The sequence below is a fragment of the Pseudorasbora parva genome, chromosome 2, assembly GCF_024679245.1.
Source record: "Pseudorasbora parva isolate DD20220531a chromosome 2, ASM2467924v1, whole genome shotgun sequence".
NCBI classification, from domain to species: Eukaryota; Metazoa; Chordata; class Actinopteri; order Cypriniformes; family Gobionidae; genus Pseudorasbora; species Pseudorasbora parva.
The window spans coordinates 18,700,588-18,713,008 of NC_090173.1; the positions used below are offsets into that span (position 1 = coordinate 18,700,588).

Below are 12,421 nucleotides of genomic sequence, written 5' to 3' on the forward strand. Positions count from 1 at the left end.
GTTTGATAGAGTATTTCTGTGTCAAAAATACTCCTTCCGGTTTCTCACAAGTTTCGGCGAGTTTTTTTCGAGTATGGGTCGACTTGACGTTAATAGAGCAGAAGGTCCTTGTATGGGCCGTACGGGCTCTTCTCCCGGTAAGGGTGCGCGCGCGCGTGACTAGAGCGAGAGAGGAAATGCACGCCCATAAACACTCTCAGCTGCAGATCCAGTCGTCCGTGAACACTTATGTCGCACTATGAAGTGTGAAGTGTTATGAAGTGTGTTTTTGACGGAGCGGCCCCAGCGATAAAGGTTCGGTCCTGCTTTGGAAGCAGCCGGTGAGTAAAACTGCTTCAAATGTCTCTGCTGTTGGCTATCGTCGCCTGAGTAAACATCAGTAAACGACACGATCGCGTGCTTCGTCATTCAAATGCGCTAACGGTTACTCTATAGACCCTTTTACTGTTTGTACACAATGATAACGTAGCAACGTATGCGCGCGCATTTTGGCAACAAACTATGGCGAGAATCGGCAGCATCTCAAGCTACGCGAGCGGATTAAGCAACACAGACAGAGAAAATTATTTTAAAAAGTTGATTTTATCAAATGGTATTCAGCTACCAGATCCGTGTACTATAGTGAAGTGAATAGAAGACGTTAGCAGATGGCCAAATATACAGTGGCCGGATATATATACTTATTTAGTTGAGAAACCGAGCGTGTAACGTTACACCCGAGAAAAATTACGAGCATATCACTGGATGCTTATGAATACGTTGTCTGTGGGCATGTACAGAACGTCAAATACCATGACAGACTCAGAGTTTTGTGTGTTAAAATCAGAAATTCTCCCTAGTCAAAGACAAGGACACAAGTCAACGATGCATGAGGCTTGGGTTATAATCAACCAACGAGAGAATGCAGCAACCACGATCATGGTAAATGGACTGCATTTATATAGCGCTTTTATCCAAAGCGCTTTACATTTTGCCTCACATTCACCCATTCATACACCGACGGCGATGTCAGCCATGTAAGGCGCTCCATCCAGCTCCATCCAGCTCGTCGGGAGCAGCTGGGGTTAGGTGTCTTGCTCATGGACACTTCGACACTTGGTCAGGTGGAACCGGGGATTATACCACCAACCTTCTGGTTTGTAGACAATTTACATGAACCACTGAGCCACTGCCGCCCCACGATCACTAACAGTTACATCTCTGCACACATAAAAAGAAAGCCAGCAACATTATGTAGAGAATGTCTGAGAGTTGATGTTTGAATGATTGCATTTAGGACTGGGAAATCTATTTTATTGTGTTATGAATCTTTTGGGGCGGCAGTGGTTCAGTGGTTCATGTAGGTTGTCTACAAACCGGAAGGTTGGTGGTTCGATCCCCGGTTCCACCTGACCAAGTGTCAAGATTTTCCATGAGCTAGACACCAAACCCCAAACTGCTCTCGATGAGCTGGATGGCGTCTTGCATGGCAGACACCGCCGTCGGTGTATGGATGGGTGAATGTGAGGCAACATGTAAAGCACTTTGGATGGCCATAGGGTCTGTTGAAAGCGCTATATAAATGCAGTCCATTTACCATTTCAATATTACCCAGATCTACCTTTATTGTTTGCTTTCCTTCACGCACTTCTGTTTAAAGTTGAATTTTGTAATGCTGTAGTACTACAACTATGTTGCTTGCATACATTTCTCAAATGGTTATTTTGCAATTATAAGTAAAATCATTATAAATGAAATTGATAAGTTCTCTGAATTGTTTGTTGGTTGGGTGGGTGGGTACATTATACACACCATTATATGGGAGGTTTATTATAAAGCATTACGTTTACAATTACGTAATATTAAGTACAGGAAATGTTTTACAAATGTAATCTTTTTAATAACTAACACATGGTAATGTGTTACTCATTTGGAAACCGTTTGAATAAACTTTCGGAGTTGCTAACACGTTAGAACCACTAGGGAACAACACCACTTCCGTTGCCAAAATGCGCGCGCAACTCTTTGATCACGTGGGCTGTAAAAGGGTCTATTGCTGTTCTCTGTCAACACAGTCTCACCCCTACTCGTCAAATGTTGCCGAACGGTCAAGGGACCCTGACGTCAACTGTTGACGCACAGGGTACCCCTAAATCGCCATTTTTCGACGTACTGGGTAATCCACTGATTTCAATGAGAAACCTAGGACGTCATAAACAGACGTGTTGGGCATGTGAATGTTATCGTCATGATGGAATTTATTGGGTTATAATTGTTCCATTATGACATGTTGGAGTGTGATTCTCAATTTAATCAGCCAGCACAATTGTATTTACATTTATTTACGCTATGATACACGTTTGAAACAGCAGTCAAACCCCACCCAGCCCTAAACCTACCCATTTGCGTATTATATGATATAAAACACAGACTGTAACAGACAACAGGCACACTTTATTGAAAAAGTCCAACTATTCCGAGGCCAAACGATTGAATTGTGAGAAGAAAAGACCCAAAAGCAATCACCGCGTCTCTATCCGCGCCGCGCACCGCGCGCCGCGCCCCGGCGTCACACTGAAGACGCCACAGGTAGACCCCTCGGCGTCACGCGATGGACGAACTGGGAACCCAATTGCTTTCAGTGGGAAACCTTTGGCGTCAACATTAGACGGCAATTCTATCGGTATGAAATCGCGCTGAAGAAGTCTCATTCAGAACACTTCGCGATGTTTGGCATCAGATCACGTGTGCCACATGTTGGTGAGTAGTCATACATATTATGTCCTAATATTTGATATAAAGTATTTTCTGCTTGTCGTTATCGATCATGTTCAGTCACTGCATTGTATCTGTCATCATCTCCACTGAGGCTTTGCAATTCTTTGCTTTCTAAATAAACACACCTTGCTAATAGGGTAATTTAACACTGTCACGTGACGTGCTATAGACTTTTAAACAGTTGTTAATATTTAATAATAATTACTAGTGTAGTTCCAACGTGGCATTTGTAGTAGAAGCACAATAAAAAATAAAAAAAACAACACTTGCCATGCGTTTACCACAGTATTGGTAGTTTTAATGTGATATTTGTTGTAAATAAACAGTAACCACAACAATTGGTAGTTTTAATGTGATATTTGTTGTAAATAAACAGTAGCCACAACAATTACCATGCTTTAAATGCATTTTAATGTAAAATCCAAATATTGTTATTTAAATAGTATACTTTATAATGCTATATATTATATATTATGACTTTTTTCTCTCTTTCTTTTTTCTTTTTTTTTTACCTGAAAAGACCAAAAGGGCCTCTCGGACTCAGTCAACCCATTCTTGTTTGTGGAGAAGTAACGGAGAAAACCGAAAGCTGCAACAGCAAATATTTGTAATGGTATGTGTTGGTTTAAACCCTTTATCAAACATTTTATTAAGCATTTGTTGTTACTTATTCTTACAAATCCCATAGCTCAATCAGTAAGAACATATTCCCAAAGTCTTAATAATTCACAAGATTTAACAAGTTGTCAAATTCGTATGATTCTCGTACATATAGCTCTGGAAAAAAGACCACTTAACATGGATTTCTAAATGTTAAGTGGTCTCTTAATTTTTTTTTCCAGAGCTGTATTTGTATATGAAGAGTTCAGATGCAAAAGCCTCAAAAAGCCACTTCGGTCACATGACATCAGATATTCGATTATTTTTTCTGAATCAGATCAGTTGCACTGTTTATAACGTCCCGTTTGCATGTAAATAATTTATGTGATCACAAAATCAAGTGAGTTATCTACATTTTCAAACAAATTCATATGATATAGCTTGCTATTACATACTTTTAATAATGGGAATGCACACATATCTGTGAACTTATTACATAAATGTATTTAACATTTAATTATGCATCGTTTTTTTACAGAAATAAATCCTACAGTTATGTATAAACTGACAACATCATCATCATGTCCTGTCCTGGGCACATTGGGCAACATGTGTCCTCCAACATATTCGATTTGTGGCCACGTTTTCACATCTTCTCATGGAACACCGGCATTGAGGTCTTCGTGAAACATCTGTCTCATATCTTCCTTGGTTTTCCCTGTCTCGTGCGTCCTCCTGGTGGTGTCCACTTCATAAGTGTTTTTGGGTGTTGTTGTTTGGGCATGCATAGGACATGTCCAGTGAAGTGCACCCTTTGCTCTGTCACAGTGTCTCAAAGTCTTCACGTGGAGTCTTATGATCTCTTTGATATATGCAGAACCAATATTCATAAACTGTTCTTGATGTCTGCCTATGCCTTTATCATCAGGAGTTTTAGTGAAGGACATATCTATTGCCATCCACTGGTTCTAGTCATGCATTTACTTCATGATGCTATAGTCCAATGTATATTTCTGCATTTGTTGTTTGTTTGAACAAATGAAGATAGTGAGAGTTAATACCTTTTGAAATCAATAATTATTCATTAAAACTTTTATTACAATGGTCACTAAAGTACATGTCTACCATAACTACCTCTATCATTATTTCACTATCATTATATCACTACCTTGTTAATGTAACTGTAACATGAATGTACTTTATAGAAGTATTTTCTTACTGAAAATGGTTAACATTTACAATAATCATCAACTATTTTAATTGGCATTTAATTTAGTTACAATAAAAGTGAACAATAATCGCAAATATATAGTATTAAAGTTTAGAATGTAAAATGTTCTTTTTTTGCCTATATATATATATATATATATATATATATATATATATATATATATATATAAATGGGCACTACATTTGTATTTAAACTGTTTGACATTAAATATTGGAATATGCTTACAAAATTGTGTGCATTCATTGTGCTTTTGTTATATTTGTTTTAATTCCAAGAGTTCAGATTATAAAGGATGGCTTAAAGAAGTTTATGCTTGTAGACCATTGCATAGAAAAAGGATTCTCTTTCAAATATATGTATTATGCATCAGTTTAACCACACAAAGAAGACTTTCGTTTTAAAATGTGAGTTTTATTATTTAATTAGAATAAATAAATATTTAGCAGCCTAAATATTAAATCTTTAAGGAATCTACCCCTTCAGTTGAACCGGATGAGATGTGATATAATTTACCATAAATGGACAAGTAAGTGTGACGCCTCTGTTCAGCTGGGTTGTCATTGGCTGTGACTTTATCGCAGAACGCGCTGTGATTGGACTATCTGTTTTAACCCATATAAAACGGCGTTTCATGTTACAAAGTATGTTTTGGTGTTATTACGTCAGTAATACGTTAAGCTAACTATAAAGTGTCGCTATGTTGTGAGAAATGACTCCTTTACTGAGAACCCAACCCTAACCCTAAGCATTTCTGCACACTTCTATGAACTACAGCGCCATGTTTCCCATTGCATTGATACAATGACAGATATATGGGTAATGTAGTTTAAAAGGTTTCATAATGAAACAATAAATGTTAAGTAAATAACATATTTAATGGACAACTGGATATTAAAATATGTTCATTGTGCAAACCTTTATGACATATATGAGGGCCAAGCTGAAATTGTATATTTTACTGTGAGCACTTTTAAAAAAACCTTTATGGCAGCTTTCCATATATGTCTGAAAACTGTGGCCAACATTATTTAGTAAACATTGCATATGCAGTTGTCCTGCCAATTTTCTCTGTGATACGCTAACCAGACTTTGAGTTAAAGCCATTTGAAACATGCTTTTTTTTTTGCTCTTCCAGGGGCCACTTCTGGGTCCCTGGAGGTGTAAGGGCAGTACAACATACACAGATCTATTCTCCTCATCACGGACAACAAACTTTGAGTCACATTTAAATATCAGAGTATTGTGTCTTTTCTATTCTAACGTCATGCTTGTATTAGGTTTTGATATTGTAAGACCATCTGATGAAATACAGAAATATTTGAAAGAAATGTTGTAAAATAATAATTATTACGTTTTATTTTCTTTTATGGATAAACACTAATAAATATAATGGATGAACCTGCAACAACTCACCATTATCCACTTTCCAGAGTAAACAAAAACTATTTATATTATTTACACTTCATTATTACTAATAAATATAGGACCATGCACCATTAAGTAATAATAACATGAGACATTATCACAATTTCATCTACACCCTCTTCACGTACCTGGCATCAAAAATGTGCATGCTTTAATTTGTATTGCAGTAGTAGATGTACCAGAATGATCAACATGGATCATCTTCAGTTAAGCTGGAAGTCTTTGTAATCCTTCCCTTTATTTCACTGAAAACTGACATACTTGTTACAGCATGCAAGTATATACAACTTTTTGGAGAATTGTACCAAATATAATATAACCAGATAAAAAATGTTTACTTCTCAAGTAAAATATTCTTGGTAATTAATTAGATAACCTAAATAAACTTGTTGAATGTGTATTTACTGTACCAAACACCATACACAATACTCATCATACTTTATCACTCAACACTTTATTGGAGGATACAGTATACAGTTGATAAAGTAGAATAAAGTCAAATAAGATTCAAGATAAATAAAAATGGGTTTTAAAAAACACATTAACATCATATTAATCCATTCACAGCTGCTGAAGCCACACAAATGAGTGCCACATAATCCCATCCAGTCAACTATGATACAGAAAACAGATTTGATATAGTGTTGGAAAATAATGATTCATTATTACAACTAGACTGGTTTCTGTCTCTTCCCTCTATCATGTTCATGTTCTTCTTCTTCTAAACAGTTCGCCCACTTGTACCCTACAGTATAATCAATGTACAGATGATGTGATCACTGATGTTGTGTCGCCTTTTCTCAACCAGAGGAAGAAGTCGTATAATCCGGCGATCTCCAGTCCTGGTCTAAAAGTAAAACAACAAACACAATTCAGATTAAGTTTAATGTACAGTCGGGTTAACCTATGTTCTTCAGTAAACTCTCCACCTCAAAATGGGCAGAAATGCCAATTCCTGATTTAAATTTACAAAGCAGCAGTCAGTACATAAAATAATATACACATTGAAGCATTATGTATAATATTGCAGCCCATAATATTAGCCAAGTACTGAACAAAAACTAATTTACCCATATCAACAGCAACCTTTTAAACAGTAGATCTTTTAGAAAGAACTAACCAGATATTTCACATAATTCAAAGAACATTTACTATTTGATTCCTAATATGTCCCAACTCATTATCTTCTAAAGCTACCCAGAACCATCCATGGTCTACAAAACAATGGAGAAATACATGGAGTTATAACAACTAAATGCTTTTTCCCACACTTGTCTGCTTTTATCTAAGACAAACAGACAGAGTAGTTTTTAAGAACTGAAGGCCAAAAGTGTAATAATAATTGTATCAAAAAGGGCAAACAAATATTTACCATTTTAAATAAATCCAAGATACAGAACCTCATTTGCTTATTTTAAGAGTTATTAAAAGATTTAGACATGAATAATGGTACGTATTTTATCAGAGTAGAAAGAATGATCACTGTTGAAATGAATAGTCCTTTGAGAGATCAACATCAAATGTTGTACTACATATTACAGCATTGCTTCAATACAAGACATACCAATGGACTTGCGCACTTTTCTGTCTTCTTCGGGCACAAGATGTCCATCTTCCTTCCTCACCCTAAACAAAGGACTTGTTTTCTTAGCTTCGATATAAGGTCTGGTCTTTCTTCTCTTCTGTAAAACAAGAAAGTCTCACTTACTCTGTGCAAATACTATTGTTTTTAAAACATATAAATTAAGACAGTTACAATAAAGTTAATTTACCATAAGGTGAGCATTTGATGAGTATATATACTAAAAACTGTATATACTTTAGTATATATACTGATACTGATAATATTCAACTTTACCTGTGAAGGGCTGATTACGCCAAGACTCGCTGAGAATCACTAGAAGCTCTTGTGAGGGTTGACTCTTAAAAGAGCTGTTGAGTTTGATATTGTAGAGATCTTTTAAACAAAAATAAATAAATAAAAGTAATCTGCAAGTAATCCTGCAAGACAGAAAGAAAGAGGAAATTGTATTACATTGCATGCAAGTTGTGAGTTCATACATAACTGTTTCTTGCTGTAAAAAAACAATGCATAATTAAATGTTAAATACATTTATGTAATAAGTTCACAGATATGTGTGCATTCCCATTATTAAAAGTATGTAATAGCAAGCTAGATCATAAGAATTTGTTTGAAAATGTAGATAACTCACTTGATTTTGTGATCACATAAATTATTTACATGCAAACGGGACGTTATAAACAGTGCAACTGATCTGATTCAGAAAAAATAATTGAATATCTGATGTCATGTGACCGAAGTGGCTTTTTGAGGCTTTTGCATCTGAACTCTTCATATACAAATACAGCTCTGGAAAAAAAAATTAAGAGACCACTTAACATTTAGAAATCCATGTTAAGTGGTCTTTTTTCCAGAGCTATATGTACGAGAATCATACGAATTTGACAACTTGTTAAATCTTGTGAATTATTAAGACTTTGGGAATATGTTCTTACTGATTGAGCTATGGGATTTGTAAGAATAAGTAACAACAAATGCTTAATAAAATGTTTGATAAAGGGTTCAAACCAACACATACATACCATTACAAATATTTGCTGTTGCAGCTTTCGGTTTTCTCTGTTACTTCTCCACAAAAAGAAAGAGAGAAAAAAGTCATAATATATAATATATAGCATTATAAAGTATACTATTTAAATAACAATATTTGGATTTTACATTAAAATGCATTTAAAGCATGGTAATTGTTGTGGCTACTGTTTATTTACAACAAATATCACATTAAAACTACCAATTGTTGTGGTTACTGTTTATTTACAACAAATATCACATTAAAACTACCAATACTGTGGTAAACGCATGGCAAGTGTTGTTGTTTTTTATTTTTTTATTGTGCTTCTACTACAAATGCCACGTTGGAACTACACTAGTAATTATTATTAAATATTAACAACTGTTTAAAGGTCTATAGCACGTCACGTGACAGTGTTAAATTACCCTATTAGCAAGGTGTGTTTATTTAGAAAGCAAAGAAATGCAAAGCCTCAGTGGAGATGATGACAGATACAATGCAGTGACTGAACATGATCGATAACGACAAGCAGAAAATACTTTATATCAAATATTAGGACATAATATGTATGACTACTCACCAACATGTGGCACACGTGATCTGATGCCAAACATCGCGAAGTGTTCTGAATGAGACTTCTTCAGCGCGATTTCATACCGATAGAATTGCCGTCTAATGTTGACGCCAAAGGTTTCCCACTGAAAGCAATTGGGTTCCCAGTTCGTCCATCGCGTGACGCCGAGGGGTCTACCTGTGGCGTCTTCAGTGTGACGCCGGGGCGCGGCGCGCGGTGCGCGGCGCGGATAGAGACGCGGTGATTGCTTTTGGGTCTTTTCTTCTCACAATTCAATCGTTTGGCCTCGGAATAGTTGGACTTTTTCAATAAAGTGTGCCTGTTGTCTGTTACAGTCTGTGTTTTATATCATATAATACGCAAATGGGTAGGTTTAGGGCTGGGTGGGGTTTGACTGCTGTTTCAAACGTGTATCATAGCGTAAATAAATGTAAATACAATTGTGCTGGCTGATTAAATTGAGAATCACACTCCAACATGTCATAATGGAACAATTATAACCCAATAAATTCCATCATGACGATAACATTCACATGCCCAACACGTCTGTTTATGACGTCCTAGGTTTCTCATTGAAATCAGTGGATTACCCAGTACGTCGAAAAATGGCGATTTAGGGGTACCCTGTGCGTCAACAGTTGACGTCAGGGTCCCTTGACCGTTCGGCAACATTTGACGAGTAGGGATGAGACTGTGTTGTCTCTGTATAACGTTACACTAGTCTGACATGCAAGACCGTTTTGCTTGCTATTGGTAAGGTTTAGTCAGATACAATAGTCCATAAACCGAATCATGTCCTCATTAACTGCGAGTAAACAAGCGCAAATGTTGACAGGCCACTAAATACAGTACATACCACAGAGACGGACGTCCTGCTGTTGCTGTTTCCCCTGTTCAATTTATTTCAGCCTCAGATTTGATTCTGGATCAAATCTATTAGCTGAGAATGGGTTTCTCCACGCTTGAGGACGTCACCGTTTTGTGCGCGATCGTCATTCTTTAGCTCCGCCCACTCGATACGCCTCCAGACACTCAGTCTTTTCCGGAAAGACTCGTAACAGCCCATATTTCTTTTATAAATGTAATAAAACTAAAGACTTTTCGGAGATATGAAGGATGCAATACTACTCTATACAAAAAAAGTTAACTAAACCACCAGTAGATGGCGGCAGGTGAATCCTTATGAGAGAGTCATTGAGTCGATTCGTTCAAACGGCTGATTCGTTCATAAATGAGGCAGTCGTTTATGAATAGGGCATTGAATCTTTGATTCAGTAACGCACTGTTGCTGTGCAATACGTTATGGTTCGGATGTGGAAATCTGATCTTGGAAATATTTTCGCTGCTGAAATAGAACAAAAGCTATAAAGGAATCAATAAAATGTAAGTGACTTGATGTTAATTCATTGTTTATGGAACTGTCAAATGAAATCAGTGTCACATTTTCTGTCGTGATGGTATTCAGGAAAACTACACTCGTTGGTCGTGTCATGTGATGTTTTTTTAACTGTTATAAAATATAAAAACTAAACATTTTGAATTTTTAATGCAGTATGTTACTGAGTTTCTTTGTGTGAGCGGGGCTGATTTGCGAGCCTCAACAGCGCAATCGTCAATTCATTAGCCTACAACGTATTATCCGGGCAAGCCTTAATCTCGAGCCCTGAAACTGATCAGAAAATGTAACGAAAATGTAATGAAACGTTGCAGAAATGTAGTGGAGTATAAAGTATAATAATTGCTGCAAAATGTAATGAAGTAAAAGTAAAAAGTATGCACTATTTATTCTACTTAAGTAAAGTACAGATACGTGAAAAATGTACTTAAGTAAAGTAACTAACAAAGTATTTGTACTTCGTTACATTCCACCACTGAAAATACATTTTGGTCTAAAAATAACAAAAACTACGACTTTATTCAACATTGTCTTCTCTTCCTGATTTGTTTTCAGTCGTCAAATAAAGATTCAAACGGTTATGATTCAGCGTATTGATTCATGATTCGGATCGGCAATGACACATGATTTCAGCAGTTTGGCACGCGATCCGAATCATGAATCAAAACACTGATTCATAACCATTTGAATCTTTATTTGAGCTTTGAAAACAAAACCGGAAGAGAAGACAATGGAGGGATAGGTGGAGGAACCTGGCTGTGGGTGAACTGAACAGGCGGTGCACCTCTCTGAGGGGACCGGACGAAGAATACACGTTCTAGTTTGAACCTCTTCAATCTTGGAATTAGAATAATTCAAATTAAGGATCAGATTAATTGACTCGACTAGGGAAAAAGAACAAGTGGGTTCAATATAACAAACGTGATCCTCGTCCAGGGCCAAAAGCAAGCACGCATTAAGCGGGGCATCTTCACCACATAAGCAGGCTCAATAAATTCCTCCACGTACCTCTGCAGCGGGCAACCGTCCTGCCTGAGGCCACACAGGCGATCCACCGCCGACGTGTCCTTCTCCTGGGACACGGGAGAGATAGAGACCAGAAAGATTCCCATCATGCTTGGAAGTCCTGGCAGCTTGGTCCGTTACGGGTGTGTGTAGTGCAGCGGAAATGAGGAGATCCAGGACTTCCAAAACAGATAGGCTTTATTATCAGACACTATAAACAGACCACTAAACACTACTAACATATCATCAATGACGGAAAAGGAGCGCAGGGAGTGAGTTCACTATAAGAGAGCAGATGAGGAGGAACAGGTGCAGGGAATCCGGGGAGAGCGGGAGAGATGATGAGGAAGTGCAATCAGGGAGGATCATGGGAAATGCGTGACATGTAACACTTATATATAGTGATGGGTTGATTTTAAAACAAAGTTTCAAAAGGTTATGAATCAGCATATTGATTCATTATTCGAATCGCATGCCAAACTGCTGAAATCACGTGACACTGGCGATCCGAATCATGAATCAAGACGCTGATTCATAACGTCAAAAAACGTCAAAACGTTGTTTTGAAATAGACCCATCACTATACAAGTTATTTCGTTTTTTTTTTGTTTGTTTTTTTTCGGACAAAAACTATTTGTCACTTCATAAAACTATTGTAGAACCACTGTAGTGAGATGGGCTTTGTAACTACGTTTTTATTGCCTTTTATGGGTCTTGAGAGAGGAAATAATATTGGTGTCAATGAAGGCCTTTGAGCCATCGGATTTCAACAAAAATACCTTCATTTGTGTTCCGAAGATGAACAGATGTAGCCTGGAAATCTAGACGCACCCTAGCGG

General features: G+C 37.0%; 1 long non-coding RNA gene across 1 annotated transcript; it reads right to left on the reverse strand.

Annotated features, from left to right (window-relative positions):
- Window positions 1-6,445: 6,445 nt before the first annotated feature.
- LOC137051268 (uncharacterized) lies at window positions 6,446-8,261 on the reverse strand. The gene is made up of 3 exons (XR_010899919.1): window positions 7,872-8,261; window positions 7,578-7,695; window positions 6,446-6,860 (listed from the first exon to the last, which is right to left on the reverse strand). It is a non-coding gene; the product is annotated as an uncharacterized lncRNA (long non-coding RNA).
- Between the last annotated feature and the right edge of the window lie 4,160 nt (window positions 8,262-12,421).